Genomic DNA, 12,073 nt, shown 5'->3' on the forward strand with positions numbered 1-12,073 from the left:
GTACCCCTTGGTTGAATCCTCTTTGCACATTCTGAAACCCTTTTTGAGTATTGTGAAATCCACCCCTTCCTCTGTAGCCCATGCCTCTACCCGTTGGTGCAAACCCATTCCCTCCTTGGTCCATCAGGCGCTGATTATTCGGCTGTGATGTACCCACTACTTTCTGTGCTCCTAGACCTTCACCGCTCGTCAATACCGCCCCTTCTATGGCATAAATTGACTATTTCTTCTGGACTAACTTTGCTTCCTTAAGTTTTCTAACATTGTCTTTCTTCCTATTTTTCTCCTGTAACAGCCGATAGTGATGCACTATAGTCAACTGTATTTCATGCCATGTTTTCGTTTCCATTCCCACTTGCTTATTAAGTTGCCTTTGTACCTAAATGTGGTAAAATACTGCCACTGTCTTTCCCCACGGCTCACGCTATTCAAGAGTCCAGCATTCCTGAATATACCGAATATCAGGGTCAGTTGCGAGTTGGTGGTAGATCTCTTTCTTCAGCTGGGGCCTCCCTCTGGAACAGCCTCCCTGCCTCTCTGAAATTTGAGGAGAACCATCTCCAGTTCCGGAAGCACCTCAAGACCTTCCTCTTTGCTTCTGCTTTCTCTCCTCCTCTCCCCTGCGGATCTCCTGGCTGAAACTGAATCTGCACTGGTTACCTGGCTACCGCCTGATCTCTGGCCCAGATCCCCTCCCCACCAGTTGCACAGCTGCACTGCCCCCCTGGCAACCCTTGCACTAGGGGACTGTTTCTGTATCCCTACAGCCCCCTACCAGCACATGACACCTAATGTCTACACTTACCCTTGCACTTGCCACCAGCTGGATGCACCTCTTATTTATCGTCTTTATTTATTTAACTGTTATCCTATGTACTGCACTGACCCCTCCCCATGCCCCCCGTACTTTCCCCCTTCCCTCTCCCCTGCACTTGCGTGATCTCAATGTCAACGGGCTTAGTAAGATCGTTGTCTCTGTGTTCCCTCTGTCCCCTCTCCCTTGCCTCGTCACGCCTTGAAACACTTGTGTATAGGCACGTTATAAATGCCATATCATATCATATCATAAGCACGCAGATCTTCATCTTTTTTCATCTTTTGTGTCATAATCGCACCCATGTCTGATACATCGGGGTACTGTACTCTGAGAGCTCTCCATACGTCTGCCTTACAATTATTAAATGGCGCTCTATCGTGCATCGTGTTCTGTGCCATGACACTTGAATAACCTGCTCTCGCCAAATGTCATCAACTCTTTCCCCTAGGATGGCTGCTAGGAGACCCTTAATAACCCCTATTGCCAAAGTAATTCCTTCCGTCAGTTTTTCTAACACCACATAAATCCTTTTTTCCGCACCTGCCATTAAACTGGGGAGTTAGCACCTTAAATTATCCTTATCCATCTGTGGCCATGGAATATACTGTTGCCTTGCTCCCCCTTTTTCCAATAAGGCAAACTGTGTAAATCTTGATTCAAAATCATCTCCCATCATCTGCCTATCCATAGTGGGGACGATGGTTTCTGATCGCCTTCTTCCTGGCAATTACCTTAATCTATTTACATATGGTGGTGACTCCCCCTTCTCGCTATACGATCGCCCTTTAGGGTGATCTGGATAGGCTATCGGAACTGGAGTTCTTTCTTTAGGCCACTCTATATCAGACCATCTTACTTCCTTGTATGCCTGCAGGCCTCCCTTGAGGGCACATACCCCTCCTCCCCTTTCCCCATGGAAGGATTCTCTCTCCTCATCTGACATATCTAGTCCCTAACTAGTATGGCTCTCATCTCCTCTACCCTTGTCTAAGGTCAGTCTACTGAATGGATTATTCTCGTTGCTTCATGATTGTAAAACTAGGGTTTGCTCTCCCTACCCTTGGCTTCCGATTTGCACCATTCTCTTAAGTCCTGATAGGCTTTATCCATCCTATCTCCGATGCTCCCTATATCGAAATTCTCTTCTAGGGTTACTCTGCAGGGCTCTGACGTTGCTACCTGTATCGGGACAAACTCTTCTATTCTGCTCAAATTGTATCACTGGAATTGACTCCATTAATTCCTTTTGAATGCAATCAATATTGTGTTCCCACTGTCTCCTTTTTTGTTCTAATTCTTCATCTACTTCTCTTTGCTTACTTTCTTCCCATCTAACTCTTTCTTCTTCCCTTGTTATCTTGCCTCTCCTTACCCATGCTCTTCTTTCTTCTCTTTGTCTTTATATTCTTTTATCTCTTAATTTCTGTGCTTCCTCCTCTTTTGCTCTTCCTTTCTTGCTTATCCTGTTCTTCTTTTGCTCTCTGTCTGTTGTCATACTTCCCTTGCTCCTCTGCCCTTTATTTGTTCTTTTGTTGCTCTTCTTGATACACCTGTTCTCGCTGCTGTCTACTATTCCTTTTATACTCTTCTTCTTTCAATCTATTCTCCCCCTCTGTCTTTTCTATCCTGTTTGTCTTGATCTTCTCTTTGCCTAACTTCCCCCATCTAGCTTGAGTAATATCTGTCCTCCCATCCATTAATTCTGTATGAGCATTACTTTTTCAGCATTATCCTTCTCTCCTTTCCATCTCCTGATCTCTCCTTTTATATCTGTAGATACATTTGATTGCTCGCTTTTCTCTTCACTGTTTTGTAAGATCTTAAATATCTCCTCTTTTCTCTTAGTCTCCTCTGGATTATCGTCACTACTATAAGCAAGAGGTTCGTAAATCGGATTACTATACTCCATTGGCACTTTTAGTTCCTTTAACGGATACAATCCTATGTCTTCCGTGCTGTCGCTTTTTACCTCAGGCGAGGCAAGGGGAGCAGAAGGCTCGACACCTTCTTCCTTACACTGGTTAAGCATCCACTCCTCAGGTGGCAGATCCTCTCTCTCTTCCTGGTACATTTTCCAGAGCGCTAGAATAGCTAACATTTTCATCACTTTCTTTCCTTTGTACGCAGCGTGCAAGTATGTGGTCATGTGTTGCAATACTGCTTTCGACAATGATTCCCTTGTGACCATGGCATGAACATCGTATCTGCCATGCTTTTCACCCATTCTGCACTGTACTGTTTGAGCTTGGGCATATGTTTTGGCAATGTCTTACATAAATGCATCAGAGGAGTAATGTCTCCCATTGTGACGAGTCTCAATTGACTGTCAATACTTACCAGTGTTTACACAAGATACAATTGGTTGGAGTTCTCTGGTTCGGGACTCCCTACCTGCCGCGCACCTTTCTTTGGAAGACAATTTAGGTCAATCTGCAGCCTCACTCCTTTTTCGTCTGGGGACCAACTCCAGATCCCCAATAGGTTGAAAGTACTGGGATGACAAACTGTGGATGATGATGGGCGCTGGGGGGCTTCACTGGCCCATGCATGTAGCGATTGCATAAAGAATTGGTTTCATGGTCAGATTAGAAAAAGTCTTCTTTATACATTGGCCCTCATTACGACCCTGGCGGAGGACCATGGTGCAATTTGCACCATGGTCCATGGCGCTAAGCTGCCAACTCCGCCATGGGGGTTGGCGGACTTACCGCCCCATTCCGACCTTGGCAGGGCGGTAAGTCCCCAATCCCCATTTACCCTTCCCCATTCCCATTTTTGCCCCATAGGGTATAATGGGAGTAGGGAAGGCGTTAATTACGCCACCGTAAATTACGGTGGCGTAATTAACAATAAGTCCCGTAGCGCCATGGAATTTTCCGCCTGCAAAAAGCAGGCGTAAAAATCACCATGGCGCTACGGGAACTCGTAGTCGGGCGGAAAGGTACGCCATGGTTTACGCCGGCGTAAACCCCTTTCCGCCAGGGTCCTAATGAGGGCCATTGAAACTTGTTGTTTTATTATTGCTTATGCAACTCCATACGATAAAAAATGAAAGAACATAGTGATGTATAACATCAGTCATAACCCATTGGTAAGTGAAAACAGCCGATGGGCGTTTCGACCTAAGTCCTTTTCAGGGCTGTGAGTTTGTGAATAGTGGTTGAGTGCAGGGATAAGTGTAGTGACATACGGGTCGATCACACATGGTCATTGGTAATGTAACATGATAGAGAAGTTCAATTGTACACATGTGGTTGCCAATGAGATGATTGTCCATTGGATGATGATGCATAAGAAATTAAATGCAATCATGGTATAGCAGTTAAGTTACTCCAAAATTTGGTGAAAGTGAGTGAAAGTGGGAAGGTGGGTGACATCGTTATATTGGTAACACATTTAACCCACGTTTTAAAATCATGACAGATAGTTACATTAGTTACATTTGTTAAGAAAACACATGAGCAAAGTACCAAGAAAGAGAAGAGAGAGAATGTTCGTTAGTTCAAAGTTGGAGCCAATAGATTCAAGGCAATGTGTTGAGATGGTTAGATCAGCTTACCAAGATCGGTAGTAGGATGAACTCTGAATAGGGCTAGAGGCTGGTCCTCCTGAGTCCGGGCGCCAGTTGGGCTGGGTAGCCTGATCTGTGGAAAGGAGGATGGTTGCTTTAGCTAATTGAATAGAAGGGGTTGAAGCCCAGGGAAGAGCTCGAAGAGCGTGATTTATGCGTGCAGCGCAGTCATGAGTTGCATTAGACCGAAGGTTGGTCGTCATGTGGTCTGCCAGGCCGGAAAGGGTGGCTTCCAAGGTCATGCCAGGGGCATCATGGCCATTAGTGGTCGGCTGAGAGCTTGGTGCGCTCCTAAGAACAATTGGGAGGGAGGCTAGGGCCTGTCAGTTATGTGGTCAACACAGGTGGGAAGTGGGCAGGGGATAGGTCTGGACAGTCCCTGGTAACAGGGTCCTGGGGGTGTCACGTTGCGTCTCACGATTGGTGCAGTGGGGTGCCCTGGGTGAGGGGCGAGTTGGTTCCCAGACTGGGGGGTCTGCGGTGACCGTGTGGGGTGGTGTCCGGAGGAGCCTGGTAGCTGGTGCATGAGCCGGACCGGTCCAGTCCAAGGGGGGAACCGGTGGGCGGCTGCGTGAGGGCGCATGTGAACTGCGGTAAGGGATGAGGCCTCGATGGCGTGGCGGCTGTGTGCTCTCCGATGAGGGGGGCGGACAGCTAGGGTTTGGTGTTGGAACGGGAGCCCAGTGGCGTGAGGCTAAGATGGTGCCGGGAGGTCACAGGAGTGGCGGAAATGATAGTTGCACCCGTGGTGGAGGTGCAACCATCTAGTGGTTTAAGCGGTCCCGACTGGGTTGGAGCGCGACCTCAGTAACATGGTCGAGGTGCCGGGTCGGGGGGGGGCCCATGGCAAGTGTGCCCCGCTCTTACCTGAAGCCGTATCCAGCTAGGAAGTGCATGTGTCCTGACGAGCGAATTCTCGTGAGTGCAGGAATGAGGACTTCCTGGATGGGTGATATATTAAGCGCGATTGGACGAAAGGGAGCGCTCTGATTGGGTACACTAAGAGTGGCCCTGATTGGCTGATATATGTGTACAGCTGGTGGTAGCCAACCCCAGTGAGGCTAATGTTGCAGGACCAGTAGGTCTCTGAGTTAATTAAGTTGGAGCTGATACAGTGGGCGTACGCCCTGTATAATGATTGAATTGGACATGTTTTGACTTATAAGTCAAGAAGTATGAACCGACAGTCGGTATGAGCAGCAGCCGAAGGCATGCTGTTCGTGGAGGCAGACTGCCCCGGTTTCCAGCGATGATCAAGCGGTTACAATTGATGGGGGGAGGGGTCTCCAGGCAGGGTGGACAATTAATAACTTGATTGAGTCGTCTCTCGGTACTCCAAGGGGGTAGGAGGCCAAGAGACCGGTGATGGTTGGGAGCGGATGCTCATGGGTTTGAGTGGCCCCGAAGGGGGGGGGTTGAGGAGGTGGGGCAGTTGGTGGGGAGGAGTCTCCGGGCAAGGTAGCAAAACTAGGTTTAAAAATGGCACTGTTCAGGAGATTACTATATTAAGAATTTTAAAACATATGTTTAGTTTATTAGTAAAGCTTAGTTTGTGAGTGTGGCCCTCTCCCCGGCATCTCAGGACTCCAAGGCGGTGGGGTGCCGAGAGATGGACAAGGAAAAGGAGTGAGGGGGGTTTGTTGCATCCAATTGGATACGTGGAAAAGGAGTGGGGGGGGTTTGCGTGCATCCAGTTGGACACGTGGGTCAAGGTGACAAGGACCCAGGGTGGCGTTGGTCATTATAAGCAAGGTTAGTTTACACCGGGAAGAGTCCCCAGACTGGGCGTACCCGATTGGTTGCCGTAAATTAGCATAGGGGAGATAGATTCATGCCTGAGAATTGCACACTGATGGAATGGTAGTAGGGTCCAGGGTGTTGCATGGAAGAAGTGCAGGTGACTTCACAAAAAGACCTGGAAATCATGGTCACTGTTTAGTCCAGTATTAATGGTTCTATATTTGCATATCAGTCGAGCTTCTTTCTGGCGGAGCAGAAGTTCTCTGTCACCACCTCTTGCGTCCGATGATACTGTTTCAAGTCCTACGAAGGTGATGTTTTCCTTGAGATCAAGCTGGTGTTCTTCTTGCCAGTGGAGGGCCAGTGGGTATTTGGTTTCTTGCGAGTGCAGGGAGCTGAGGTGTTCCCTGATTCTTGTTCTGAGCTCCCTCTTGGTACTTCCAATATATTTACGGTTGCATACACACATAATTGCGTAAATTACATATTTTGTTCTGCAATTGATATATTGTTTAATTACATGTGTATCGGTTTCACTGAATTGAAGGGTCTTAGTGGTTGTGGCGAATTTACACATGGAGCACATTCCACATTTATAGAAACCAACGGGTTTGTTGGTCGAGAGCCAGTTGTTATTTGTTTTGGGAATAGGTGCCATGAAGGATGGACTTAGGATGGTCTTAAGAGTTCTAGCTTTGGTGTAGGTCATGCTGGGTTTGTCAGGTATCCATGGTCTGATGTCTTCATCAATAGATAGAATGTGCCAATGTTTTTTAAGTATCCTCTGTACTTGGTAGCTATCACTGCAATATTGGGTGATATATCTAAATTTGTTATCGTTAGAAGTCGTTCCTCTAGTCTTTTCTTTTGGAGTCAGTAAGGTACTGCGTTCCCTCTTATTGGCCATCACTTCCGCTGCTTGTATTGCTTGTTCTGGGTAGCCCCTTTCGGAGAAACGTCTGGTGAGTACCGTGCATTCCTCTCCGAAGGTGGAGAGGGAGCTGCAGTTTCTTTTAGCTCGTAGGAATTCTCCCTTGGGGATGTTACTGATAACTGATTTTTTGTGGCAACTGGTAGCGTGTAATACTGAATTCACTTCCGTCGGTTCCTGTAGGTTGTTGTCGTTAGTTCAGTTCCTACTGGCCTGATGGTGATGTCCAAAAAGTCGATGGTAGTGTTACTCGAGGTTCCCGTTAATTCGATGCCAAAATTGTTGTGATTCAGATATTGTTTGAATGATTCAAGTTGTTCCATGGTACCGCACCAGATCATCAGAATGTCGTCTATGTAGCGCATCCAGGTGTGTATGAGTTTATAGAAGTCTTGGTTGGCAAAGGCATGCACCTGTTCATAGTGATGCATGAATAAATTGGCCATTGGTGGTGCATAGGTTGCCCCCATGGTGATGCCCTTGGTTTGCCTGTAATATTGTTGGTTAAATAAAAAGACCGTATTAGTTAGAGAAAATTCCAAGAATTCCTTGGTAAGTTCCAAGTGTGACCAGAATGAGGCAGAGGCTTTTGAGAAAGCAAATTCAATGGCTTTGAGAGCTAATTTGTGGTCAATGGATGTATAGAGGGCTTTGACGTCCAGTGTTACTAGAAGATAGTCTTTGTTCCATTTGATGTCTTGTATGACTAAAAGTGTGTGCATCGTGTCCCGTAGAAAGGTCGGTATCTTAGGTACTTCTGGTGCTAGTGCGTTGTTGATGTATTGATTGAGTGGCTCTTTTATCCATCCCATTCCGCTCAGTATGGGTCGTCCTTCTGGTATGGTGTGGAATTCTTTGTGTATCTTGAGAAGAAAGTAGATAGTCGGCATCCTGGGATGTCTGTGGTCAAGGTATTTCATTTCATCGTTAGACAGGAGTCCCCGTTTGTGCCATTTGGTCAACAATATTTTTGCTTGTTTTAGGATTTCCTTTGTTGGATTGGTATTAATTGTATCATAGCATCCAGGGCTAGTAAGATGGTTGAGAGCCATTTGTACATAGTCTCCTCTGTCCATGATGACAACGTTGCCGCCTTTGTCAGCTTCCTTGATTATGATTTGGTGATTCTCTTGTAGTTCCTTCAGTGCTAGTCTCTCTTGATTGGTAATGTTTTCTCTTCCTCTTGAGTGTTGGGTTTTCATCTGGTCTTCTAATGCTTGAAGGTCTCTTGTAACTGCCAGGCTAAAGATTTCAATAGCATTGTCACCTTGCAGGTTGGGAGTGAATTTAGATTTGAGTTTTATTTTGGGTATTTTCAGATTCCTTTCCTCAATATCAAGTTCTTGCAGAGTCTGAAGCATGCTTTGTGATTCTGTGTTAGGCGCCTGATCCAAAGTGGTTAGTAGGTGAGTATATTCAAGGTTTTCAATGTCTATTATACTCAAGGGTGTCGGTATGGTCCTGGCTGGTTTCCATTTTATTTGTTTCGCGAAAAAAAAAAATTATTTAAGTTTCCTGGTATATTTGAATAGATCTATCTGTGCATCCACATAGTTGGTGTTGTTAGCTGGAGCGAATGAAAGACCTTTGTTAAGGATTTCGATGTCAGGTTCCGAGAGGATGTGCTTGGAGAGGTTGGTTACTAGGAGCGTGGTCCTGGTATTGCTACCTGTGATTGTGTTTTGGATCTTGTCAATCTGATAGCGCTTTCTTGTTCTTCTTGCGTGTTTCTTGGTGCCCGCTCTCTTGCCTCTCTTGGTTCTAATCTCGGCGGTACGTTGCCCCTGGTAGGGTCTAAAAAACGGACCTGTTTCTTTTGTTGTTGCTGCCGTTGTGGTGTGCGTGTTCCTTTCTTATATCGTTGAATTTCTTCCAGGAAATTATAGCCAATGCTTCTGCTCATCTCATGTTGTCTAGACAATCGTGGTGCTGTCTTTCCTGTTTGTATGTTTGCAGCTTCCGAAGTTTCAGCTGGTTCTTCATTCTCCTCCGTCTCTTGTTCTGGTTCTGGTTCGCTGTCAGCGTCTGATGTAGCTGGGGAGCTGGTTGGTGTACTTCCCTTTGAGCTTGTTCCCGGGATCTTATCAAATTTGGGTTGGAAGGTGAACACTCTGTTGTCCTGGTAATCTCTTTCATCCCTTGCAAATTTTCTACATTTTCTGATTTTAACTTCGTCTTGGTGGTTTCTTAATATTTCATACATAATTTTGTAATTCTTCTCTTTTGTTGCCAATGGAAAGTGGCTTGATTCTATGTTGGTTTTTTGTTGGTCAATCTCAATAACCAGTCTTGGATACTTGACAAACCCAGCATGACCTACACCAAAGCTAGAACTCTTAAGACCATCCTAAGTCCACATGTGTACAATTGAACTTCTCTATCATGTTACATTACCAATGACCACGTGTGATCGACCCGTATGTCACTACACTTATCCCTGCACTCAACCACTATTCACAAACTCACAGCCCTGAAAAAGACTTAGGTCGAAACGCGCGTCGGCTGTTTTCACTTACCAATGGGTTATGACTGATGTTATACATCACTATGTTCTTTCATTTTTTATCGTATGGAGTTGCATAAGCAATAATAAAACAACAAGTTTTAATGTATAAAGAAGACTTTTTCTAATATGACCATGAAACCAATTCTTTATGCAATCGCTACATGCATGGGCCAGTGAAGCCCCCCAGCGCCCATCATCATCCACAGTTTGTCATCCCAGTATCCTTTACACAAGATACCTTTTATGAAAACAACAGTAGCCGCTCGGACCTCTATTTTTTCAATAATCTCAGTCTACCTCTGAATCGGTACCAACAGTTTCTCTAGATAGACGCTATATCTCCTTGATCATTTTTCAATTCTCCTTACACAATTGTCACTCTTCGACACCTTAATATACCACAAATACACAAACAGACAGACTAGTCGACTCTTCACATTTATCCTTAGTGATCACTCCTCTTATCTCTGCCCCTAATAATACCCTGATCGTTTGATTTGAGTTGTCATCTTATGTGGACCTGTCCGATACATAGCCTAGTTAACTTCGACTAAAGTGTATGGCAACTCCTTCTGAACCCCTTGGGTTAGGACTCCTGGGCCTTCTTCTCTCTTATTTACACATACAAAATAAGATGTTACTTTTTCCATTACCTGTTACCTTTCCCTGTTACTTTCTAATTACCTGTTACTTTTCCCCATTACTTTCTAATTACCGGTTACTTTCTATCACACATACCCATCCCCTCAGTTTGTCATTCTCCTTAGTCTACTCACCATTTACTCTTTCAGCTCGAGGTCTTTGGTATCGACTCCCCCCTCCAATCAACCACTTTCGGCTTCCATCCTCAAAACGCCTGTGGAAACCAGGAGGGATTTCGTCAACGAGGGACCCGTCCCTCCTGTCTCGACTTTCTTGCAAGAATTCTATATCAGCGGCTCTCCACAGGAAAACTTGCGATCTTCCGGCTAGATAGAGGTGGGTACTCGATCGTCCGAACATCTGGAGACCTACTGGTCGATGGGTCTTTTTATTCAACTATCCGACATGCTAACAAGCGAACCCTTATGGTCCTTTTAATTAAGGTAACACATCGTACAATGGATGTGATGGAGAATAACTCTCATACCAATCAAGAAGACCAACTCAGGAAGTTGACAAAATGTCTGTTTTATTCTCAATTGTCTAAAACAGGGAGTGCAAATGACATCAACGGATGTCACACAGCACGATCTCAAAGAATTTCATTGAAAAACATACTTTTATAGGAAACACTCATCATACGTGACATCATACTATGTGGAAAACTACAAAAACCTATGCAGAATTGTGATACGACTAAGGGGAGTAGCTAAGTATACTTTCTATATGGGTTAGGATTTTGAATGGGTCTCTATAGTCAGGTGGGCAACTCATGCCATCCCTTAGTGCTAGTCATCTTCAACAGTTATTAAGTATACGGTTTATAGTCATAATTTAGAAAACAATAATGTTTAAAGTCATTTTTTAGAAAAAAAAATGTCGAAAAAAAATGTCGAATTTATTTTTCAATACGTTTTTTCTTTAAATGAGGGGGTTCCCCCCAAGCCCCCTTTTTAAAAAAAAAAATGTTACCCATTTTTTATACTTACCAAAGCCAAAAAATACATATAAATAAAAAAATAATACATTCGACATTTTTTTTTTCGACATTATTTTTTCGACATTTTTGTCATTCGACATTATTTTTTCTTAATTATGACTGACCACCTAAGTATACAGCATATCATTGGCTCTCAAACTATAAGGCCCTTCGTTATATGGCCCACTACAATTGGTTGGCACGCTTGTACCCTTCTGGAACATTTAATTCTCTAGCTGCAGGTAAGCTGGTACCCCATGTGCTGATGGGTGAACTTGACCGTACCTCCCCACCCAATTAGCCTATCATCTCTCATCGCTCATGCTGTCTGCCATTCAGATTGTCTTTGGACTCGGCCTTGTAATTGCTTCTCGTCTCTGGGAATATAAGGCAGTGTGAGAATGTTCTTGTCAAGGTTCAGGTTCACATGCCCACATCTATTTTCATCTTGGACTCACTTGACAGGAGACCGTGAATCAACCCATTTATAGCATGTCATTGTCTTAAATTAAGAACTTGTTTCTCCTGATCTCCTGATGTTCTCTCTTTGCAACTTAACAAGGGATGTCTCTGGGTTTCACATTCACTGTTCTTCAAGGACTGATAACCAGTTTTGGCTGCTCTTAGCCTTTTTGACACTAGGCCAAGCCGTCTTCCTCAAGTCCACCTTCAAACTTCGGGTCATTCTTTGCTGCAACACATTCACAGCTATCAATCCTCCTTTCTCCACAGGTTGAGCTTACTACGATTGTGGCATCGAATGTCCAGATACTTCTTACATATTTGTATTGGTGGCACCGCCAGCAGTCTTTTCACGACATATAGCCAGGCTTATGATTACTTAGTTTGCTTGCGTTACGGCATCTGTACAGTTATAAAAACGACTT

The sequence above is a fragment of the Ambystoma mexicanum genome, chromosome 1p, assembly GCF_040938575.1.
Source record: "Ambystoma mexicanum isolate Mex_15411 chromosome 1p, UKY_AmexF1_1, whole genome shotgun sequence".
In the NCBI taxonomy this organism is placed as follows: Eukaryota; Metazoa; Chordata; class Amphibia; order Caudata; family Ambystomatidae; genus Ambystoma; species Ambystoma mexicanum.